This window comes from Phocoena sinus, chromosome 8 (assembly GCF_008692025.1).
Source record: "Phocoena sinus isolate mPhoSin1 chromosome 8, mPhoSin1.pri, whole genome shotgun sequence".
Classification (NCBI taxonomy): domain Eukaryota; kingdom Metazoa; phylum Chordata; class Mammalia; order Artiodactyla; family Phocoenidae; genus Phocoena; species Phocoena sinus.
Genome location: NC_045770.1, coordinates 72,641,600 through 72,665,582, shown reverse-complemented (window position 1 = coordinate 72,665,582; position 23,983 = coordinate 72,641,600). Strand labels below are relative to the sequence as shown.

General features: G+C 50.2%; 1 protein-coding gene across 1 annotated transcript in view; it reads left to right on the top strand.

The window, feature by feature from the left end:
• The first annotated feature begins 5,991 nt into the window (after nucleotides 1-5,991).
• Nucleotides 5,992-23,983, top strand: part of PTPN5 (protein tyrosine phosphatase non-receptor type 5) — a 54,021-nt gene continuing 36,029 nt past the window's right edge. Inside the window, exon 1 of the mRNA XM_032640519.1 lies at nucleotides 5,992-6,033. The gene's annotated coding sequence lies outside the window, so the exon portion shown is untranslated. The remainder of the gene's footprint in view (nucleotides 6,034-23,983) is intronic.

Sequence of the window (23,983 nt, the reverse complement as noted above, 5' to 3'; positions counted from 1 at the left end):
GGCCTTCCCTGAACCCTCAATCCAAAGTGTCTCCTCTCCACCTACACTCCCCATCACCCACACTCTCTTTTCTTTTTCTTCATTGCACTTACCACTGTCTGAAATGATCCTTTTATTCATTGTTTTCACCCAGTTCATTGGCAGTGTGTTCCCACTAGACTGTAAGTTCCGTGAGAGCAGAGAAGCTGACTATCCTATTCTCTAACATGTACTCAGCCTCTGGAACAATGGCTAACTCAGAGTAGGTGCTCCATAAAATATTCGTTGAATAAATCTGCTTTGCAGGAGCCCAGAGCAGTGACCACGGGAGAGACAAAGTTCTGACTCCCACTCCTCCTGACACAAGTGTTTCTGATGTTTCTTCCTGGGATTGGCAGCCTTGTGCCCTTGGCCTTCACCTTGAGCTGACAGGCTGGTGTCTGCGGTTCCCGGAGGCTCAGCCAGGATCTGTGGGCAGCTCCCAAGCAAGCTTACATCACACCCACACCCACACCCACCCCAGCAATTGGTCTCAGCTCAGGTTCTCCTCTGATAAACCTCGCTAACGACCTTGGCTTTTGCCAGGAAACACAACTGGGGAGGTGAGCTCTTCGGAACACAAGGATGTCCTCCCTTTAAATCAATTGTTTCACACAAAAGCTCTGCTTTTTTGTTTTCCCGTCTCCCTCCCCATAGCATCTGCCATAAAACTCAAATCGTTGGGAATGGTACTTGGACACTATTCTTAGACCACTAAAAGGATTACCTTTGCCAATTTAAGTGTGGGGATAATGTCGGGCTTTCACTGAGAGACTCCACCAAAATCAGCACCATGAATCCCATTTATGCATTTGCTGTAACAATGACACAAAGGTCACTGGCCACAGGGACCCTCAGGGTCTACCATCAGAAAAGCCTCAGAAGACTTGCTCTGAGAGGTAAGTGCTAGAGCTGCCTAAATTCATCAAGGAAATGAGAAAAAGAAAAGGAGAAGAGAAAGTGGGAAGGAAAGGAAAACATGAGCTAGCAAAGCAACATGACCTACTTTGCCACTTTAGGTATATTGTTCTGTCCCTCCTCTCTGAAATTATAATTCAACTATTCAGCAAAAAGGTACTGAATACCTGCTATATATCAGGCATTGTCCGTGACACCTGGGATCCAACAGCAATCCAAAGAGACAGTGATGCTCCCCCAAGCAGCCTGGCATTCTAGTGGAAGAAGACAGACAACAAAATAGTGAACATACTAAACAGATAAAGTAATCTAATTTGTAATGCGTAAGTATATTTATTACTATAAAATATATAATAGAACCTCTTATGTGCTATATAAAGCATATAACATATTTGAAATATATAACATAGCTTATAAATCGTCCAGTACTTCGGAAGGTAAAATGTGCCATCCTAAAAGCAAAGACAAAGGGAGATTGGAACTGCTGAAGAGGCAGGCAGGCTCCAGTATCAGTTAAGAAAAGTGGTCAGGGTAGGTCTCATTGAGAAAGTGACATGGAGCAAAGACCTGAAGGATGTGAGGGCATTAGTTCTATGTAACTTGCTGTGGCCTTCCTTTTTGATATCCAAGAAAATTAGAACCGAATTTGAGACTCAAACCCAGTACTCTAGAGGCCCCTGTGGTCTGCAAATGTGTGGTCTTTTGTCCCCTGGAGAGGTAGGATGGGACAGTGGTTAAGGGCATGAGTTCCAAAATCAAACTAGATTTAAATACTGGCTCTACCACTGACTAGTTACATGACTTTGGGCATCGTATTTAATCTCTCTGAGCCTTGGTTCCCTATATGCCGAAATAAAGATAATAATAGCACTCACCTCGTAGGACTCTTTTAAGGATTAAATGAAATAATATACACAAATTCCTTTGCATGCCGGAAGAACTCAATAAACACCGGCTGTAATGATTAAGCCTTGTCTCTCAAAGTTTATTTACATTTTCCTTGGTCCTGATTCTCTACCTTTATTGATATTTTAACATTGTTTTATGGTTTCTACTCCTGTGGTAAGCAACCTCAAATCCTTTGTTGATTGGGGTGGGTTATAAATAAGTAAGTAAATAAATAAAAATCTGGATGGGGGACATTTTCACTGAAGCAAAACATTTCATTACTGACAGAGTGAATTGCAAGTGAGGTCATAAGCTAGAAATATTGACTCCAACAGTGCATCAGAAACCACCAGCAAGCCACTCTCTGGTTACTCAGACCATCTTTCTCTCTCCCAGAGCCCTCTTCCTCCCCTCATCAAGAGCGGGTAAATGAGTCACACAAAATGACTCAAGAAGTCTAAATCCTCCCAACCTCACAATTACTTCACTGCCGTGGACCTCACAGAACACTCCTTCTTCTCCATCAGAGAAGAGAAAGGAAATCGATGGGGCTGCTTTCCATGGTGATGGGGTTAAGGAAGAGGGGTGCTTGCTGAGTGCAGAGTCAGACGTAGGTTAGAATCTCATTACTGCTATTAATTAGTGAGCGCTGTGGCCGTAGGGAAGTCCCTTGCCCTCTCTGTGCCTCAGTTTTTCTCATCAGTAATAACAGAACCTCCCTTTTAAGGGGCTTGTGAAGAAGAAAGAAGAGAGTCCATGGAAGCAACGTGAATAGCTTATTTGTAAAGCCCTCAATAAATGTCAGACTTTCTTTCCTTATCTGTACCCGAGGGCAACACTCAATGGACTATAGGAATCTGGAACATTTAAATAAGAGGGTGTACAGGGCAGACACGGGATGAGAAGACAAGTTTGGGTATATCTCTATGTGATAGAAACTCCCTACAAGAAGCAAAGGAGAAAGATCATTTTTGATCCCCTACTATTTTCTAGGTATATTATCATTCTCCTTCCTCACCATAACCCTTTGAGATGGGCATTGGTATCCACACCTGACAGCTGGGGCTGGGCTTTGAACCCAGAGCACACAGGTAGGAATGCTTAGGAGGCAGTGCTGGCCTTCCAAAGTTGACTTTACGAAGGACAGCAACTAGCCTCCACCATAGGATATCACAGGCACCACTGACAGAAATCTGCCAACTCCCACCCTCCCTGGAGAGCCACGCCCTTGTGACTCCCAAGCTGGCTTCAGCAAAAATCTGGGCCAGGGCTTCCCTGGTGGCGCAGTGGTTAAGAATCCGACTGCCAACGCAGGCGACACAGGTTTGAGCCCTGGGCTGGAAAGACGTCACGTGCCGCGGAGCAACTAAGCCCGTGCGCCACAACTACTGAGCCTGCGCTCTAGAGCCCACGAGCCACAACTACTGAAGCCCGTGCGCCTAGCCGTGCTCCGCAACAAGAGAAGCCACCGCAATGAGAAGCCTGCATACCACAACGAAGAGTAGCCCCCGCTCGCCACAACTAGGAAGAGCCCACATGCAACAACGAGGACCGAACACGGCCAAAAATAAATAAATTAAAAAAAAAAATCTGGGCCAGGGTGACCTTGCTGAGGCTCCCTCACTTCATCAGTCACCAGGGTCTCTGCCCTATGAGCTTGGGCTTTGGAATTAGCTAGATCTTAATTTGAAACACATACCCCTCGCATATCAACTGTAGGGTCGTAAATAAGTCACTTCTTTCTGGTTCCTCTTCTGAAAATGGTGACATCAAAATGCCTGCCTCGCAAAATTGCCATGAAGATTAAATAGAGCATTGAAAACATACAAAACAGGGCCTGGCACATACCAAACGCTCATTTATGGTAGCTGCTATTGTTACACTGACACTGTCTGGGGAAAATCAGCCTTGTGCTGAATGACGGAGATGATACTTTCAGGGAGGGAGAGTGGGCCCTTGAGCACTGGCTGACACATCTACCCACACTTTCCCCATTATCTGACATTTGACCCTTCCCCTTGTTCCACAAGAAACAACTTGAGGATAACAAGACCCAGCTGGGCTCTGTGCCCCTCCTAGGAAAAAAAAAAAAAAGATGAATCAAGGCCTAGCCCAGGGCCTCTCATTCACTGCCCTTGATCCACCAACATGGACTGATGGTCCCTTCTGTGCTGGGAACTGGAGAGAGAGGAGACTCAGGACTTCATAGGGCACTTGGGGTAAAAGACAAGGAACCGTTACTATAGCAAACAGAAAGGAATGAGGGCTGAGTGTCTTTGGGAATATGAGAGAAGCCTCCATGGAGAAAGAGGTATTTGAACTGGAACTTAAAAATTAGGTAAGACATGGCAGGGGATGGTATCCCAGGCTGAAAGCACAGCATGAACAAAGGCTAGAAATGGGAAAATGCAGTTTGTTTAGAGAACAGAGTAGTGTGGTAAGGCTGGAGAACTAGGATGCCAAAGGACTAAGGTGAGAGCTGGAAGTGAAGGGCCAGTGAACCCTACAGGCAAGGAACACAAAATAAAGGTCATGACTACCATGGAGAAAATGGGGGGAGTGGGTCTGCATTTAAAATAGGGTGGTCACAGAAGGTCTCTTTGAAGTGACACACTTAAGAAGTAAAGGAGCAAGCCATCTGACTATCTGGGGGAAGTTTCCAGGCAGAGAAAATAGCAGTGCAAAGGTCCTGAGGCCACAGGGTGGCTGCCATGTTGGTGACGCATTGAAAAAGGCCCGTGTGACTGGAGTGGTAGGAAGTGAGGTTACAGAGTTAAATAAAAGGGAGCCAGCTCATGAGAGGCCTTGCAAGCCATTACAGGGGCTTTAGCTTTCACTTGAACGAATGGAGAGCCATTGTAGGATTTCCCGTAAAGGAGCAGCGCGATCTGACTTACGTTTTAAAAGGATAGCTTTGACTGCTTCGTAGAGAATCAACTGCAGGGGGCCAAGGGTGGCAACGGGGAGACCAGTAAGGAGGCTATTGCAGAGATCCAGGCGAAAGAGGACGGCGGCTGGAACCAGGGTGGTAGCCCTGTGATGGTGCGCCTCGGTTTCCCCATGTGAAAACGAAGCTTAGGATGCCGGCCCTGTATGCCTCCCAACGTCTCAAAAAGCCCCCATCGGGATGGAATGCCAGGAACCTCCGGCCAGCGGGGTGCCAGCCTGGGAAAAGTGGGACTCTGGGGCGCGTGGGCAGCTCCTTGCGCGTCCAGGCCGCCGGTGCCCACGAGAAAGCCTAGACAGGTACACGCCCCGTGATGCGCGTCAGGAGGGTGAGACCTGGCGGAGGAAGGTCTTGCTCCTCAGAGACTGAACAGGGAAGGGTGGGAAGGCGAGTGCCTCTCCCGAGTCCTGGAGCGGGTCCTGGGTATCCGGCACTGTGCGCGCCGCTGTATGCAACTACTCTGTTTGTGCAGGTGCGGCAACGGCGTCGTGCGGACATCATGCGGGGAGCGCCACAGCACCCCCTCCATGCAATTCCCCCCCACCCCCCGGCTATGACCCCTTTGTCTCACTTTTCCCTACCCCCAGCTGTCTGCCTGGCGGTCCTGCACCGGGTTCGGCGCGCACGGCCCCGCCGGTGTCCCTCTGGCGGCCGCCGTAGCAGCGCAACCTGGGCCTGGGGCTCCCGAGAGGAGAAAATCATGAATGAAATAGATGCGGTGCTCCCGCTCCCCCGCCCTCCTGGTCCAGGCAACCTCGGCGTGGGGGCGGCGCCTGAGGGGACTCTGAGCGGAGCTGCGGGGTGGGGGCGCCCGAGATCCGGGTCGGGGAATAAGGGTCCGCGACCCGGCCCCACCTGGGCCCTGGGCGCCGCAGGAGCTCCCCGCCCCCGCGCTAGCCAGCCCCTCAGGCCCTGCGCAATTCCCGAGAAGCGGCGCAAGCCCGCCCGGGGGCGGGGCGGAGCCGGGACTAAGGGCGAGGAGCCGACCTGGCGGCTGCGCCCGAGACTCCGCAGCCGAAGCGCATTTGGTGAGGTGATCTGAAGAGGGAGCGCGCACGGAGCGCGGGACTGAGCGCCGGGCAGACGGACCGACGGACGGACGCCCCCGCACACGCAGACGCACGGAGCTCGGCGAGGTCCCCGTCACACACACACACACACACTCGCGCAGACACACACAGGGACACACACACACTCGCGCGCGCACATCCTCCCGCCAGCCTACCCGCCCGCTCGTCGGCGCCCGGAGTCCGCTCTGGCCGGTAAGTGCGGCGCCTCCGTCGGCGCCTTTGTGTGGGGAGCTGGAAGGTGGAGGGCGCGGGGTCCCTCCCAGGGAGCCCCGGCAACTGAGACCTCCTCCAGACCCTCAGGCGCAGAAGCCAGCGCCCGCCCCCGCCACGCCCCCATGGGGCTCCCGACGCCCCGGGACTGGGGGAGGGGTCCCCCACGCCTGGGAGGGGACCCGGCGCTGGGTAGAGGGGAGAGAGCAGCGGCCACTCCCCACGAAGCTCGTGCGCGGTTCCGGAGCGGGAGGGGAGGGATCGGGATGGTGGTCCGGGGTGCGAGCCTCTCTGCTGCCGTGGCTGGTGCGCGGCTCTTGGCTGCATTACCTACCTCTCCAGGGTCTGAAGCTCCGGAGGAAGGTTGGAGATCGCCGCTAGCCTGCTGGCCTGTAAACCGGGGCTCCCAGCCTTCGCTTCGCTTCTCCTCCCCCGGACCGTGTAGCTTAAACCACCAGTTCCTCACCCGCCCCCAAAATAAAAGCCCAGCGTATTCCCCTCCCCCAGCATGCCCCTTTTTCCTGGATGAGGCCCAGGCTCCTGCAAAACGTGGAGATTGCTCGGGTCAGACTTCTGAGGGGTTTACCTTACCAAGGATCATGTACCTTAGAGGGTCGAGACCAGGTGAATCTTGGGAACTCATTCAACGCCCTCATTCTACAGACGGAGAAACTGAGACCCAGTGAGGTGGCTTGACCAAGGTCACGGGAGAGTTACTGGCAAAGCCTGCATTAGAATCTAGCATCCCTGGCTTTCATACTCATGTCCTCTCCTATACAATTCCATCCTTATCCTTGTTGAAACCCCAGATCCCAAAAATTTACCGGAGTGTGTCAGGAAAGTCTTTGTAATTCCAGCCCTGCCCCCTTTTGGAGCATCAGGTGCCATTCATTTCCTACCATACTTACTGTTTAAAAAAAAAAAAAAAAGGCTGGCCTTTAATTTGCCTCTTTCAGCCTCAAAGGAGATCTTGAGATTTAGTTTGGGAGAATGAAGCAGTCCTGGACAGGAGATCAGATTCCAGGGTGTTAGTCCTGGTTCTCCCAGGAGTCACTGAACCAGTGTCCTTAGTTGGACCAGGTAATGTCATGGTCAAGGAGTCATCCCCCTTTCCCCCCACCTTGACCTGACTGTGTGCCTTCCCCCTCACTCTACCCCCCTCCTTAAGGGCCTAGGTCTTCTAATCCAACCAGGCTCCCTTCATCATCCCTTTGTAGAGGTCTCTGAGTCTTTCCTGTCCGGCCACCTCTCCCTCCTTGATGTTTGTTGAGTGCGGCCTCTTGGTGTTGCTGACAGAGCTGCAGGGGAAGCTTGAGTTACAGCCTCACCAGGCTCGGGTGATGGCTCAGGCAAGGCTCCCTCAAAGGCAGCTGGGTATCCCCAGAGCTGAACCCGATGCCTGGTGCAGAGAGGGTGCCCCGAGAGGTATGTTGATGGAGTGCAAGCTGGATGGTGAATGGATAAAGTCAGTCATCTTTGAGAAGACTCTGTTGGATGGGGGAGTTGGCAAGGAGGACAGTGTTCAGTCTCTAGGGGCCTGAGGCTCTTGTCTCAAGAGCTTCCTTCTTGGGTGAGCAACCTGGCATGGAGCAGAGACAGGGTGACCAGCTGGCATAACTCCAGGGGCCACCACTCACATTTTTGTGCCTGTAAATGGCGTTGTGCTCCAGAAGCACCATTTACATAGACTTCATAATGAGCAGTGGCCCGTGGGTTATTGCAGTGCCATGGGTCTCACCCTCAGAGTGAAGAGATCTGGCTGGACAGTTGCAGTGAATGCTTATAATCTTTCTGGGTCTCAATCTCTCCAAAAAATAAGATCATTGGATTGGTGTCAGGATATCTTTCAGGTCTGAACTGTTGTGGGGGGGGCTGGGGAAGGGGGGGAGCACTTATAGTTTTCCTCTTCTATTACTCTGTGATGAAATCATTTATGTAGGGTACTTAGCACAGGGCCTGAGGCATAGAAAAAGCTCCGAATAGGTAGCTGTTAATATCATTAAGGCCCCAGCCTTATGAATATACCTTCCACTTCTTTTTTTTTTAAATTTATATTTATTTATTTACGTATTATTTTGGCTGTGTTGGGTCTCCGTTGCTGCACGGGCTTTCTCTAGTCATGGCAAGCGGGGGCAACTCTTCGTTATGGTGCATGGGCTTCTCATTGCGGTGGCTTCTCTTGTTGCAGAGCACAGGCTCAGTAGTTGTGGCACGCGGGCTCAGTAGTTGTGGCACGCGGGCTCAGTAGTTGTGGCACATGGGCTCAATAGTTGTGGCTTGCAGGCTCTAGAGCGCAGGCCCAGTAGTTGTGGCGCACGGGCTTAGTTGCTCCGTGGCATGTGGGATCTTCCCAGACCAGGGCTGGAACCCGTGTTCCCTGCATTGGCAGGCAGGTTCTTAACCACTGTACCACCAGGGAAGTCCACCCTCCACTTCTTCCCTTCTTCAGATTGCCAAAGGACATGAGATTGTGAATCCTGAAAGTCCCTCTCCCTCAAAAAATCTCTCCTCCACTGATCTATTCCTGGACTTAGGGCTCAACCAGCATAGGACATCCATGAAGTTCCCTGGGAGAAGTCACTTTTGTTTATCAGTTATTTCTCACCTAAGGATGATTGAATTTGATAGTTTATATACAGTCAAAGCTTTTCTTACACACTGTCACTTATATTTAATCCTCATAACACACCTATGATATCAATAGCATTATTATTCCCATTTTATAGATGCGGAAGTTAAGACTCAGAGTTTAACTTATCTAAGGATTTGTACTGTAAAAGTCTCAGAGCCAGAGAGCTGTGTCTCCAGCTCAGAGCTTTTGACCCCAGATTCTGAACTCTTTCTTCTATGTCACGTTGCCTGTCCTTTCCTGAAACCTGTCCGAAAAGAGAGACAGATGACCCCTTGGATAGAAGCGAGAAGGAGGGGTTTATTCTTCTGGAAGGCGAGGAATGGCTTTTTGGAGAAGCGAGGTAGCATTTGAGCTGGGTCTAAACGATTTGTACAACGGAAGGAACGAGGAAAATATTATAAGTAGTGGAAACAGCATGAGCAGAGAGCCGGCGGTGGGGGCTTCTAGGACGTGTGTAGAAACTGGAAAGCAATTCATTCCAACTGGGCAAAAAGGATAAAAGAGGAGCCATGAGAAGGAAGCCTGGGTAGGAAGGTGGAGGCAGTTGCTGGGAGCCTTGAGTGCCAAGCCATGTGATCATCGGCCTTTAGTTTTTGAGTGGGGGAGAGACATGATCAAACATGGCCATTAGGAAACTCACTCTGGCTGCCCCATGGAGAACAGATTGGAGGGGGAGAGCCTGCTGGCAGGGAGCCCAGGTAGGAAACAATGACAGCGGTATAGGTAAGAGTTAAGGAGGGTTTGGATAGGGGAGATGGGGGGCGAGGGGTTGTAAGAATGAAGAGAAAGAGGAGTTGAAGCAGGAGGCCACAGTGTCACCAGAACTGGCAGCGGATTGGATGTGGGAGTGGAGGGAGGGAGGAATGAGAAGTGACGGCAAGGTTTGGAGCCTGAGTGGCTGGGCATCCATTCCCAGACAGAGCCCAGCAGGAGGGGGAAAGGGAGGCTCAGGAGTGAGGGCCATGATCTGACAGGGTACCAGAATGACTCCTGCAAAGCTGGCTCACCGAGCACCCCAAAGTGTCCAGAGCCAGTTGCTTCCTTCCTCCTTCATTCATTCACTTATTATCCAAATACATAGAAACATCTGTTACATGTGAGGTTGTTCTAGGCTCTAGGGATACATTGCTGAAAAAGATGAACTTCCTGTCCGAGCTCTACCAAGGGAGACAAAAGAAAATGTAAGCAAACTATAACATTTCAAGAGGTGAGCAATGCTCTGGAGCCAGATAAAGCAGGATGAGTGTTGACTGTGGGGGAAGAGATTTACCTTTAAAAAGAATTGTCTTCAAGGAAGCGGTATTTGAACAAAGACCTGAATGAAGTGAGGAAGTGACCTTGGGGAAGAGCATTCTGGGAAAAGGAGACCGCAAGTGCGAAGGCCCTGGGGGTAAGAATAGCTTGGTGTTTTCAGGGAACAGCAAGTGTGGCTGTAAAACATAGGTCAAGAGGGAGGGTGGAAAGGAAAACGGTAGGAGAGAGGGGCAGGCCCAGATCACATAGGTGCTTACAGGCCTGAAGAATAAGAGATCGTATGATGTTAATGAGTACAAGAGAACTGGAGTCCTGTTCTCCTTGTGTTCGTCACGCCTAGAAAACCAAGCCCGACGCTCAGCAGTGGCTCACTAAATCGTTGTCTAATGAATGAATGTTGGAAACCACCATTTATGTACAAAGCCTCCTATCTTGGACTAAATAAAGATGTAGCATAGTAAGGGCATAAGTAAGCTATGTATGATCAAAATGATGAAGCTCAGATGATTTGAATATCTGTGATGTCATCAAGGATGAAAATTTGAGTCACGTCTGTATGTTCAGTATGGCTGTTGATAAGGCGAAATAGTAAAACATACCCGAAATGACTGTAAAACAATTAAAATGGTAACATTTTTTGGTCTTCCCTCATCCCCTTTCCAGTGCAAATATACAACCTTCTGGCTTCATTTCAAATTTTCCCTTGTGCAACTCTTATGCCCTCAGCCATTTCCCTTGTAGAGATTTTAAAGAAACTCATCTCTAGCACAAAGGCCCATATTTGCAGGACAGGGAATTATCATCTTCAGTAACTTGACAGATTCCCAAAAATGGCAGAGAGGGCAGTGGGGAAAAAGAAACTATTTATAGAAGTATAAATTCTTTAAGCACCCAATTAATTGTTTAAATGGATCTATAAATGCGACTGGAAAAACTCCAGAAGATGGTTAATCGTTTAAAGCTTTTTCTCTGCGTTCAGTTGAACACAGGGTATGTGTAAACATTTCAAAATGTACGGCACCCTTTACCAAAAATTTTAACTCACACACCAGGAAATATGTTCTTACCGGTGTGGGTCAGCGCAGCTATCTGTGTGTAAGTACCTGTGTTCAATCCGAAGTTTACTCATGATTAAGTGACCTGAGGCAAGGTCCTTCCCCTCTCCCAAACTGTTTCCCCATGTCTAGGAGGTAGGGCTTGGGCTTCTAGGGCCCCTATGGCACTAAGCACTATGGTCTGTGATATCTGTAGGCCCACACTGTTGTCTTCCTGGAGGACAGTGACCACTGTCACAGTGTGGGCCTGTGGCTCCCTGTGGCACTCAGACGATTTGGTGGATGGGAGGTAGACAGGCGGTCCTGTCACAGAGGAGATGGGATGCTTCCATCAAGCAGACAGAGCCAGATACTAGGCTGGACCTTCTGAGAGGGCAAGTTCACAGGTAGTCTAAGTCTTCTTAGAATCATAGTCTCTTTAGGTGCCCTGGTCCAAATTCCATCTGATTCTGCATGTTTTTTCACCTCTAGGAACTGGAAACTCAGGTCAGCTGAAGAAAAAAACTAAAAACCCTTTTAGTTTTTGAACAGTACCATCACCAAAAAGCTCTTCCTTACCTTAAACCATGGCATTACGGACAATAAGGTCTTCCCCCATTCTTCAATATCATCCCCATCTTTTTTGCATCTGGTGAGACGTGAGACAAGCACCTTGGCCACCAATATCTGGCAAAGCTCCAGAATTCCCCAGACTCTTAGACAGAAGAAAGCTTTTCCCACTCAGCTGCGGCACATAGAATAAAAGCCACCCTCCTTCCTGTGTCCCCCTTGAAGCAGCCTTGACGCAAGTTTCCATACCTGGGGTGCGGCGTGCTGAGTTGGGAAGGGATCTCCTCGAGCTAGATGCAGGGGATCCACAATTTGTAAGCGAGCAAGCATCTTGGTGAGAATTCCTAACTTTGAGCTAATGTAGGGGATAAGCTGTTCTTGGCCAAGTCTGGTTACTGTTACTGTGATAGCAGAATACAGACCCTAAATTGCCCTTCCTTTGCATGGTGAGGTGGTTGGTTGATGTCATTAGAGAGACATACCAAGCTTTGATATGTCTTTCTTAAGAGTGGAAATGTTCCCTTTCTCCCCCAACTCTCTGGAAGCCACTCAGGAGCGATTCAGTGGACTTCAGTGGTGGGTGGCATGTGGCCGTCTGAAGTGGACTCCAAAGAGTGTATATTTCATTATCTGCCTAAGAGTGTGACCCAGCCTTTGAAAAATAAATTACACTGTAAAATTACACAACCTACTATAGAACAACTGTAAGGTGAACCATGATTTTATATGTCCCATTCTGTTTCTTCTATAGATCTGTATCTTTTATAGTTGAAATGAGTCCACATCTAGTTTTGTACCCAACATTTTTCACTTAACATTTTCCCTGTAACTTCTGTACTCATACATGACCTTCTTCTATCCTCAATGGCTTCCATACTTTACTTAATCATTTCTTAATTGGTGGACATAGCAGTGAACATCTTCAAGCACACAGCTTTTCCATCTCAGATCCTCAAGGCATCTGATTTAAGCATCCCCAATAGGGTATGACAGGACCCGGGGGAGGGGGAAAAAAAGAGCACAAGGTTAAATAAAGTACATGTCGTCTGTGGACAGATGCAGGTTGATTTCATCGGTACAAATGACGTGATCCTGGGTCCTGGGGTAGAAAGAAAACAACGGACACCAGAGCTGGAGCCATGGAGAGGTTGGAGAGGGACATTATGGGCCAGGAGGCCAAAGTCACAGAGCGCTGAGGGTGTGATGGAGGGGTGTCAGATTTCAGATGGAGTCCCTCCAACATTTTATTGATTTGTTTTGGTGTGCCTTTTAAAACTTATGGTGCAATACATAAAATTTACTATTTTAACCGTTTTAAGTATATAGTTCTGTAGCACTAAATACATTCACATTGTTGTGTGACCGTCATCAGCATCTACCCACAGAGCTCTTCTCATCTTGCAGAACTGAAACTCTGTACCCATTAAACAATAACTCCTTCATTCTCCCCTCCCCCCAGCCAATTGTAACCTCTCTTCTACTTTCTGTCTATGAATTCACATGTTCTAGGTACCTCATGTAAGTGGAATCATATACCATTTGTCCTTTTGTGTCTAGCTTATTTCACTTAGCATAGTGTTTTCAAGCTTCATCCGTGTTGTAGTGTGTGTCAGAATTTCCTTCCTTTTTAAGGCTGTTGTATACGTCCTTTGTACGTATATAACACATTTGCTTATCCGTTCATCTGTTGATGGACACTTGGGTTGCTTCCACCTTTTGACTATTGTGAATGATGGAATAATGCTGTTATGAACGTTGATATACAGGTATCTGCTTGAGCCCCTGCTTCCAGTTATTTGGGGTATATACCTAGAAGTGGAATTGCTGGATCAAATGGTAAATGTGTATTTAATTTTGTGAGGAACCACGGGGTGCTTTTTATTAAGGATTTTTGTGTACTCATCAAAAAAGACCACTAAGTGAAGTCTTAGGACTGGAGGGTCCAGGAAGAACCCATTCATTTTTTTAAGTAAATTTTGTGTAGGTTTCTGCATGGCATGAGGGAGAAGACAGACAAGGGAACAGAATACAAATGAATCCACCCTCCATTTCTGAAGAATTATTGTGATTTAGAGGCATCGTGACTGGGAAAAGAAAGCTCTCAGGAGAGATCTTAGGGATGGAATTCATTCGTGCATGCAGGTATTCACTGTTCAGGAAATCCACACGCCATGAGGAACTTGCCCACAAGCAGCTTGTGTGTGTCCGTTGGGGGCACCAGAGAGTAACCAGGCAACAGTGGTCTGTACTGATGCTCGCTACAGTAATCTGAAATACTAACTTTTCTGAGTGCTTACTACGTTATCTCACCTAATCTTTATCACAGTTCATTGCACAAGGTTTTTATTATCCTCAGCTTATCAATAAGGAAATAGACTCAGAGAGCTTAAGTAACTTGCCAGGAGCACACAGCAAGTAAGTGGCAGAGCCAGAATTCACACCTAGGTAGTAATTGTGCTTTGGTGATGAGCTGAGGGCTGTGGGGACACAGCAGAGGCACCTGCCCAGCGTGGTGGTCAGGGAAGTCTTCCTGAAGGAAGGGGTCAGGCAAGCGTTTTAGTGTAAGTTGGCTGTGTTCTTCTTTTGCCCATGATTTCAGAGCATGGCTTTTGGTAGCAGCAGCAGCAGCAGCAATATCCAGCCCTGCTTCCCGTGACTCCGGTCTCCCAGGGCGCCCCGCCTCCTTGAGGGTGCATTTCAGAGGAAGGCGATCACAGTCAGCATCCCTGGTGCTTATCGTGAGGCAGGGAGGCCAGAGGTAGGATGTGTCCTTTTCCCTCTTACATTTGCCGCCTCTGACTTCCTTAGCTGGCCTCCTTCTGGGATGCCTTAGAGGGACATCCCAGGGCACCTCCTGGGCCTGGGCAGCTTTGGGCCAGTGGGCTGGAGTTGGCCAAATATAAGGCCCAGGAGTGGCAGTGGAGATCATATGTCCACCTCTGTGTCACTTCACACCCAAGATACCTGGACCTTGTGGGCTCCCACCGCCTCAAAAGCCCCGTCTTCCCAGAACCCAGATATAGCCAGTTCTTTCTGCTCTTTGAACCCCTTGTAGCTCCCCGTGGCCTACAGCAATGTTTCTCAACAGGGACCCTGCTGGCCTTTGGGTGGGGGAGTTCTTTGTTATGACAGCATCCCTGGCCACTCCCCTGAATATTTCCCAGGAGGACCCTTCGGTCATTGTGACAAGCAAGAACGCTCACACGCATTTTTAAGGTCTGTTTTACGAATGAGAAGACGTACAGACCTTCAGCGTTCCATTCAGTGAGTTTCAACGATTGTATGAAGTTGAATAACCATCACCGGGCTTGAGATGTGGAACACGTCCATCATCCCGCAAAGTTCCTTCTTTCTCCTTCCCAGTCAGTACCTGCCCTCAGAGGTAACCGTTGTCGCTGTTTCTGTCTGACTCATGGCATGCGGTCTTTTGTGTCATAAAGTAGTTTTTGAGATTCATCTGTGTTGTTGCAACCTCACCCTCCCTGACACACACACAGATCTCTAGACGCCAACTAGAAGGACGGTCCCTGCCTTAATCTAACTAAGGAAAAGCGGGCTGTGAGTTAAAGTCAGTGTGTGTTCGCCAGATGCGCGAAGCCCTCTGCCGTGTGATGTGAGGCCCCTCACCTGCCCGCTGTCCAGTCACACTGAGGTACCCGCCTTCTCCCAGCTCGCCTTGCCCTCTCACTTCTCCTGGCCTTTGCCCCTGCAGTGTTCTCTGCCTGGAACATCCTCCCCACTGTCTGGTGAACTCTGCTTCTCCTTGAGATGCTCAAACATCACCTCCCTGTCCAGCTTCCCAGACTCTCCCTTTTACCCTCCCAGGCGCTCGCGTTACACAGCCTCTGTTGACAGTTAGCACAAATTTGACTCTGCTCACAAGACGGCAAGCTGGTTGAGGGCAGGGACTACGACTTAGTCATCTGGGGATCCTCGCAGGCCCAACACACCGAGCCTGATAGTAAAGACATGGATCTAAGATTACAGCAGGTCTTGTCTCAAGGTTACTTAGAGGCAGATTGGGTCTAAAATAACTGTGCAAAATATATCCCCAAAATACTGTCTGAAATTGTTCAAAGAAAGGTGATGAGAAAAGACAGTGTAATCTTTGACTACAGATGATAAATGTAGCGTTAAACTCACTGCCAGTGAGGCAGAGACCTCCAGCCCTTCCCCCAGAGGACCTGGCATCATGGGAAATGGATGGGCATTGATGAGTGCAAAGCAGTACAGCTCAGGGAGCCAAGGGGATGGGCAAAAGAGTAGAGTTAGTCATAGGAGGCCGCCTGGAGGAGGTGAGTTCCAAGGGTTTTTCAAAGAGGAGTCTGTTGAGCCAGAGAGTTACATAATCGGGAAATATATAGAGAGCCTTAAAGCATGATCCAAGGCAGCCTGGATCATGGCCTGATCTGTCCTCTTGTGACTGTGGTCCTGAGTCTCACGTAGCTGCCCTTCCCTCCCCTTTCACTCCTTTTAACTCACTTCTTCCTACCTTCTTTTCTTCTGTTTAGTCGCTCCTTCCCATCTTCCTTCCAAACTTGAATGTGCAGAAAGAGCTGGATGTACATTGCCTGGCCTTCCATCCCTCCTTCTCTGCACTGGACTCCCTGTCTTGGGGGTTATAGAAGGAGGCTCATCCCTTGCCCCCTCCCAGCCTGGGCAGCTCACAGAAGCCAAGTTTATGGACAGGAGAGGGAGGGTGCAGCCCAGGGTGGAGTGTGGTCCATTTTGAGGTGCCGAGTTACAAATCAAAACGGTGGGGGAAGAATTCAGCCAGAAGAGAGGTCAACGTGCACTAGACTCCCCGGGGAGGCTTCCTGGAGGCGGCATGAGCTGAGGCAGGCCCTGGAGGAGCAGGGGCCACATCTCGGAGGAGAAGAGCAGGGAGCCCTGTCCAGGAAGGAGGAATGGGGGAAACAAGAGCTGAGAAGCAAGAGTGGGCGTGGCTGGGAGGCTGGGCAATACACATGGCGGAGGAGGATTTGGGGAATCCTACCATCAGGTTTCAGTTCTTGGCACCCCACCTTCCTGAGGGCTCTGGGTCTGACCCTGGGGACCTGGAAACAGCCTGGGGCTCTCCAGAGGGGAGGGGATGGTTCTCCCGGAGAGTCCCTGCTCATCCTCAAGCTAGTCTCTCCTGCGTCGTTCTCATTAGCTCCGGAACACCTGGCAGAGTCTGAGGAAAAAGGAGACAGAGCTTTGGAGCTGATGGCACACTGCCTGGCTCCCGTGCCGGGTTGACTTAGAGGGCACCAGGAGATGCAGCTTTAAGCCAGGTCAGCTGTGGTGACGAGGAGGATGTCAGCCCTGGGTCGCCTCATACTTTGTGCGCTTCAGTCACTTCCTCGGTCATTACCACAACCCTGCGGCCAGCAGCTCCTATTGCTTCCATGGCCCAGAGGAAGAAACCGAGGCTCAGAGAAGTTAGGACACTGGTCCAGGGCCCCGTGGGGAGAGGGTGGCAGAGCACAGCGTTTCAGCCGTGTCTCTTGGCCTCCAAATCCATGCTTTTTTGCAGAGGACCGTGGCTGCCTTAAGGTATGCAGCCTCAGAATGGCCAGTCTGTTGTGTTTCGAGGCATTCCTCCAATGACGGAAGAGTCTGTTGACAGCCCACCCCAGGCCCCAGGTTTCCAGACCCTTTTCAACCTTGATTCCTGGTCCCCCTGCTTTTTTTTTTTTTCCTCTTTCCCATTCCATTCAGCTTCCTGGCTCACACTCTGTTCTGTCTCCTGGCAAAGGTGCCTCAGACCTAGCTAAAGTTTCCAAACAGCCTCTGCCTCCCAGGCCCTGCCTCTGTTTGCCTGATTCTTTTACCAAACCCTGAAGTGCCAGGATCTTCCCAACCTGAGCACAGAAGGGTTAAATCAGAGGCTGAGTGTGAGGCCCTGATAGAGGACTAGACCCCCCCAGGGCACAGAAGGGTTAAATCAGAGGCTGAGTGTGAGGGCCCTGATAGAGGACTAGACCCCCCAGGGAGGTATGGCAGGAGCTAGAGGTTTCCCTAGCTGCAGGTGGGAGCAGACCTAGCTCTGTACCCCAGCTCTCCCCTCTGTAAGTGCATACAAGCCCTATGAGAAGTGGTTTTGTAAGCGACGAAGAGCAGAGCAGATGCCAGACAGGATCTTCATGGACGATCCAGACCAAGGCACAGGCAGCCCTGGCATCGAGGCCCAGGGTTGGCATCAGGGACGTCTAGGGCTAAAACCAGAGACAGGTAGAGACCAGAAGCACAAGATCATTTGTGATCAGGGTGGGTGTATAACCAGCAGTGCCCCCTCCCAAGTGGAGGGGGCAGAGCTGTAAGAGTGGACAAGGCCTCAGTCCTAGAAGGCAGATGACCAAGACAGAGACTCTGCCTGCCAGAGCATCAGGCAGAAAGCCAGGGGCTGGGATGGGGCCAGTGTCTGAGCCAGACAAGCAGCAGTGAGACTGAGTGTTGTGAAAACTCTTAACAGTAATATTAGTTACCACTTACATGGTACGCTCTGTGCTAGGAGCTCTTATTATAAGAGTTTTATGTTTTCTCATCGCAATAATATTTTGAGTTAGGTACTACTACTGTGTACCTATAATATTTTGAGTTAGGTCCATTTTACAGATGAGAAAACTGAGGCACAGAGAGTTTGAGCAAAACTCCTCATCTCCTCCAAGACTGGCAGCATGACCCTTCACGTTCATAGCTTGAAATCAGCCATGGTGGGAGCATTTACACCCGGGAAATCAGCAAATGCCACAAATCATGGCTTTTTAATTTTTTATTTATTTTAAAAGATTCTTTTGTCTGAGAACCAGTTTACTAGCACACCACCAGACTCATCCCAGAGCCTCCGTGGACCTCACCTATGGGAGAGAAGTCCTGTATTAACTGAGAAGCAGGCAACGCCTGACACACTAGACGACAGCATTTTTAGGAGCTTACTGGGCCCTGTCTAAGCATTTTGCATGCATCTCATGTAAAAACTTCATGTGAGGATCAAAATTCATTTAATCTCCATAAGAACCCTCTGAAGTATAGACACTGCTTTCCTCATTTCACAGATGAGGAAGCTGAGGCACGAAGAAGTCAAGTATCTTGTCCAGGATCAGGCAGCCAGTGAGGGAGCCTTGATTCAGACTCGGGCAGCCCAATCCCAAAGCCTGCGCTTTGTGGCGTTTTTAATGAGCCATTTATAAATGCTCAAACCCTAGCTTACTTTTCATTTATTTTTTCAAGAATAGGTCTTGAATATCTCTCTGCTGCCAGATAGGGTATTAAATACAGGAAACAGGAACGTCCACATCAGAGGCCACACACCTAGTGGTTTCAGTAAAGCCTGGGCCTGGGGTTGAGGCAAATGGAGTTTGAAGCCTGCTTCTCCAGCCTACCAACTGGGTGACCTTGAGCCAGTGACTCAGTCTCTCCAAGTCCTTATCTCCACGTGTGTAGGAGGGCGCTAACGGTGTTTTAGTTCATAGGGTTTTGGTGAAGGATGAGTGATGTAATACATGTACAGCACTTGGCAAGGTATCCAGCACTCAGTAAAAGGAGGCTGCCGTGATTATAATCCACAGGTTTGTGTTCCGGTAGCTCCATGTGAGGTGGTGATACAGGCATCAAAGATAATCACTGAGGGACTTCCCTGGCAGTCCAGTGGTTAAGACTCTGCACTTCCATGGCAGGGGACACGGGTTCGATCCCGGGTCGGGGAACTAAGATCCCGCATGCCACGTGGCATGGCCAAAAATAAAATGAAAAAATAAAATAAGTTTTTAAAACAATAGATGATCACCGAATAGAGTGTGAGAACAGAAGGCAGGTACCCAGTTCTTCCTAAGGGAGGGTTCTGCTGAAGGGGTCACGTTTGAACAGGGTCTTGAAAGGGTCTTAAAGAGTTTTCCAAGCAGAGAAGGGAAAAGGGGGCTTTTCCCTGAAGGGAAAAGTGCTTTCCAAGGTATCATAAGTAGGAGAAAGCATCTAACAGAATGGAAATACCAGAACCGCCCCCTCCTGAGAGGTGTGATCACGCCTTCACATTTGTAATTGTTTCCTCCTTGTAAATTAAACTGTATACCTGGAGTATGGGGAGTGTAGAAAGAGGGAGCAGAAGGGGAATGTTTTCAGAATCTTGCAGAGGAGATGGTTAAACCAGATGACCTCTGAACTCTGAAATCCCGCTGTTTGATTGATCATCTCTGGGCTCCTGTCCACCGCACGGGTAGGACTGTCCTCAGTACATACTGATCCACACAGCTGAGCTGGGCCTCCATGAGTAACTGGCTGGGGTGGGAACACCTTCCCCACTTGAGGGGTGGGCAGCCTCTGCCCCAGGCTGCATGGACCAAGGGCTTGTTTCCCTGGTGCTGGGAGCGCCCTCTGCTGCTTCGCTGCGACTCCACCACCTCCGCCTCATCAAACCTTGATAGCCCAAGAATTGAAACTTGACCTTAAGGAAAGGCCCTTAAAAGTCATTAAATTCAATTCCTTTGATTTTCATTTGTGGCTACTGACACTCAGATTAGAGGAAATGACTGGATCAAGGTCCTACAGTGGCCTAGGACTAGAGAGCCTAGGGCTACTGGGTCCTTGGCCATGGAGGACATTTGTTCCTCCAGTAATGGAGCACAGCTGCCACCATCATGCACACTCTCCACTCCAGCCAGTCTCCCAAGGAGGGCTTCCGGGGCCGCTGCTTCAGGTGGAGAAACCTGAGGTCGGGGTCCAGGGCAGCACTTCCTGTCGTTCTGTTCCTGGGGAGGACACACAAGGTAATGGCCCTGCAGCAGTGAGCTCCTTCAGAGCCCTGGGGACTGGAGTCTCCCTCAGGCTCCTTCACTGACTCACCCACTGTGAGAGTCTAGCACAGTCACTTCACCCCCTGAGCCTCAGTTTCTTCATCTGTAAAATGGGATGATGCCCCAAAGACCTATGGTGAGGATTTTTCAAAGAACATCTATAACGCAACTGCTGTAGTCTGCTGTTACGTTCGTGTTCACTCTCTTCCTATTTTCAGAGTGTTGTTAACAACGAAGGCTGAAAGCCAGAAGAGAAGAGCTGAGGAATATGGGTGGCGAGAAGCAGATCTGTCATTACTAACGTTGTGGCCTTGGGCAGGTCACTGCACTTCTCTGGATCTCTATTTTCTCATCTAGAAACTACAGGTAATGATAGTATGTTCCTTCTAGGGCTGTTGTGAGAATTAAGGTCTGCCTTATGTCTCTGGGGAAAAGGGGAGGGAGGAGGAAACACGAAGAAATAACATCACAAGTGAGCACCTCGGTAAATCTCCCTGTCCGTACTGCCTTCCCACATGCCCTTGTCAGACTGAATTTCTTTCCATTCCTTGAGTGTGCCCTGCTTCCTCTCAACTCCAGGCCCATTCATGGGCCCTCCTTCTGCCTGGCGCACCCCAGCTGCTCCTCTCTCACTCCACAGCTTCTGACCGCCACTCCTCCTTCATGTCTCATCAGAGATCCCTTCCTGGGAATCTTCCCTGACTCCTCTGCCTCACTGGGGGCCTCACCAGCATCCCCACAGCACCCTGCATTTCTCCCATCAAATGGGCCACCTGTGTTCCATTGCCTTTTGCTTACCTGCACTGCCCCACTGTGCCGTGAGAGCGTGTACTTCATTGTATCCCCAGGGCCTCACCCCGTGGCCTGCACATAGTAGGTGTTTGGTAAACACTAGCTGAACACATAAATGTTCCAGTCCCTGAATCGGACTCACAAGAAAGATGGAAAACTCTGTTGCCGAACCACCCCCACCCCTTTGCAAGCTGGGCCTCTCCAGCACCCGTCCGTCTTCCCTTCCCTGGGGTGCCTGCCAGGCCCACGCCCCAGTCTCCCACCAACAGAGCAAGTTGGAGAAGTCATCATTCATCTGGGCACATCCCAAGCGGAGAACACTCAGACCCTGTGTTTGGGATCCAGAACACTCTGAGTTTGCAGTCTGCTCAGACGTGGGGACAGATGGCTGGACAGTGGACAGCTGGGCAGGGAGGGTAGGCAGCTTGGCAGGATGGAAATAGCAGTGAACTAAGCATTGGGAGTCCTGGGCTCGGAGCCTGTTTGTTCCACTAGTTTGCGGCATGCATCAGTCTGAGCTCTGTGGTTGCCAGCAACAGAAACTGACTGAGTAACTTAGGAAGGCTGCGTGATAGAGGCTTTGGGGTGTGACACAGAATGACCTCTGGTCTTGGACCCTCCCTGTAGCAAGGGACAAGCAGAGCACCTAGGGAAGAGAGAGGTAACTCCCAAAAGGGAATCTGGATTTTTAACTACCTGAAAACAATTGTTCACACCTTGTGTGACCTGAGGCAAGTCACTTAACCTCTCTTGCCTCAGTTTCCCTATTTGGATGTTCTAAAGCCAGCCTCTCTCCTCCATTCGCATCTCCCATGTGCTTTGTGCTGAGAAGGCTTCCTGCCCTGGCCCCAGATGGTGCCTTTCCCCATCCAGACACCGTAGGGATGATGATGAGTGAGCGCGGTGAGCAAGCATGTGTGTGCTTCCCTGCCGCAGCCCCAGGGAGGAGGGGCGAGGCCTCTCCACCTGCCTGCTTTGGGACACGTGACTCATTTGCATGAGGTGGTCAGCTGGTTTTCCGTGAAGCCAGAATGTCCTCTGCCCCTCTACGCTGAACGTGCTGATGAAAATCTGGATGGCATTATGGGTCTCTTTCCGGCCATGGTCTGGCCATCTTCTCGAGGTTGGGAAGCTCCTGGCTAGATTCTGCCCTCCCAGAACCCCAAAACCATTAACCCTGAGACCCTGCCACTGCCCTCCATTTGACCTTTAACGTGTACATCAACAGGCTCGGGCCCTGAACACCTGGGATGCAGGGGGTGGCTGAGGGGGTGGGAGTGCTCCTAAGTCACTGGCTGCCTGGTGGGGGAGACAGGTGCACAGACAGCTAACTAAGCAGCAGAACAAAGTCAGAGGCAGAGAGGAGTGTGAGCCAGGGGTGCGGGGGCGTGGCCCAGGGATGGGAGAGCGATCAGGGGGTGCTTCACGGAAGAGGTAACGCTGCAAATGAGTAAGATTTGGCAGGAGGAGGAAAGGAAACATCAGGCTGAGGTAACAGCACAAACAAAGGCCTAGAAGCGGGAGTGTACAGGTTTGAATTCAGAGAATAGGGATGTCTGGTGGGATCGGAGCTTCAGGAGGGTGGCAGAGGCTCTGAGTTGACAGTTCGGGGTGTCTAGAGGGCCCCGGGAGCCCCAGGAGCATGAAGCCCAAGGTAGAGGGCATGTCTGCCTGGGGTTGGGTCAGGAGGTTCCTGGGGGCTCAGCCTCCCACCCAGGAATCTGGCTTCAGCATCCCAGTTCCTCCTCACCCCTCACCCACCTGGGAAGAGGGTGCAAGCTCCTCTGCCCCCCTCCCCAAACCTGTCAGCTGTTTCTCTGCATACGACCTGGGCAAAGCTGGCATCCACTCCGGGATGCCTCCTGACAGCACCCACCCATCCACCATTCCACCACCCAGGCAGAGGTGAGGGGCTCCCAGCCCATCCCCGACAGGCCTCTGTTAGCACGCTTCTCCCAGGCCACAGCGTTAGCTGTCCTGTCTCCCCCACCAGCCATGAGCTCCAGGAAGGTAGGTGGGCTGGTCCAGGCCAGGTCTCCAGTACCCAGCCAGGTACACATTCCCTTCGCACACGAATGGACAAATGACGGTGACGACGTTCAAGCTTCAAGGAGGATCTTACCACCTGACTTTATAGATGAGGCCTCAGGGGCCCAGGGTGAGAGAGGACTGAGAACCAAAAGAGAACCAAAGAGAAGTTTGGTTCATAGCAGTACTACTCACAGTAGCCAAAAGGTGGGAACAACCCAGGTGTCCATCAGCTGGTGAATAGGTGAAATATAGTTCATCCATGGAGTAGAATATTTTCCAGCCATTAAAAAGAATTAAGTACTGATACGTGCTACAACTGGGATGAACCTAGAAAATGTTAAGCTAAGTGAACGGAGCCAGACCCAAAAGGCTCCTTTTGCATGATTCCATTTATATGAAATATGCAGAATAGGCAAATCTATGAGAGACAGGAAGCAGATTAGTGGTTGCCAGAGGCTGAGGGAGGGGAGAATGGGAGTGACTTCTTAATGGGTACAGGGTTTCCTTTCGGGGTGATGAAACTCTTCTGGAACCAGGTAATAATGGTGGTGGTTACACGGCGTTGTGAATGTATTATATGTTTTAAAATGGTGAATTTTAGGTTATGTGAATTTCACCCCAGTTTCAAAAAAGGAGTAGATTGGGACCAGATCAGATGCCACCAGCTGGGCCTAATGTTTATTCCTCAAACACATGCCACTGATCGCCCTTCCTATGACAGACCTCCTCAGCCCAGGGATGGGGGAGCCTGTGGCACATCTTGGTTCAGAGGAAGCCCCATGGTCAACTGGAAGAGGACAGGATTCCTGCTCAGGTGCCTCTGCTGGTGCCCGGCCTCCATCACT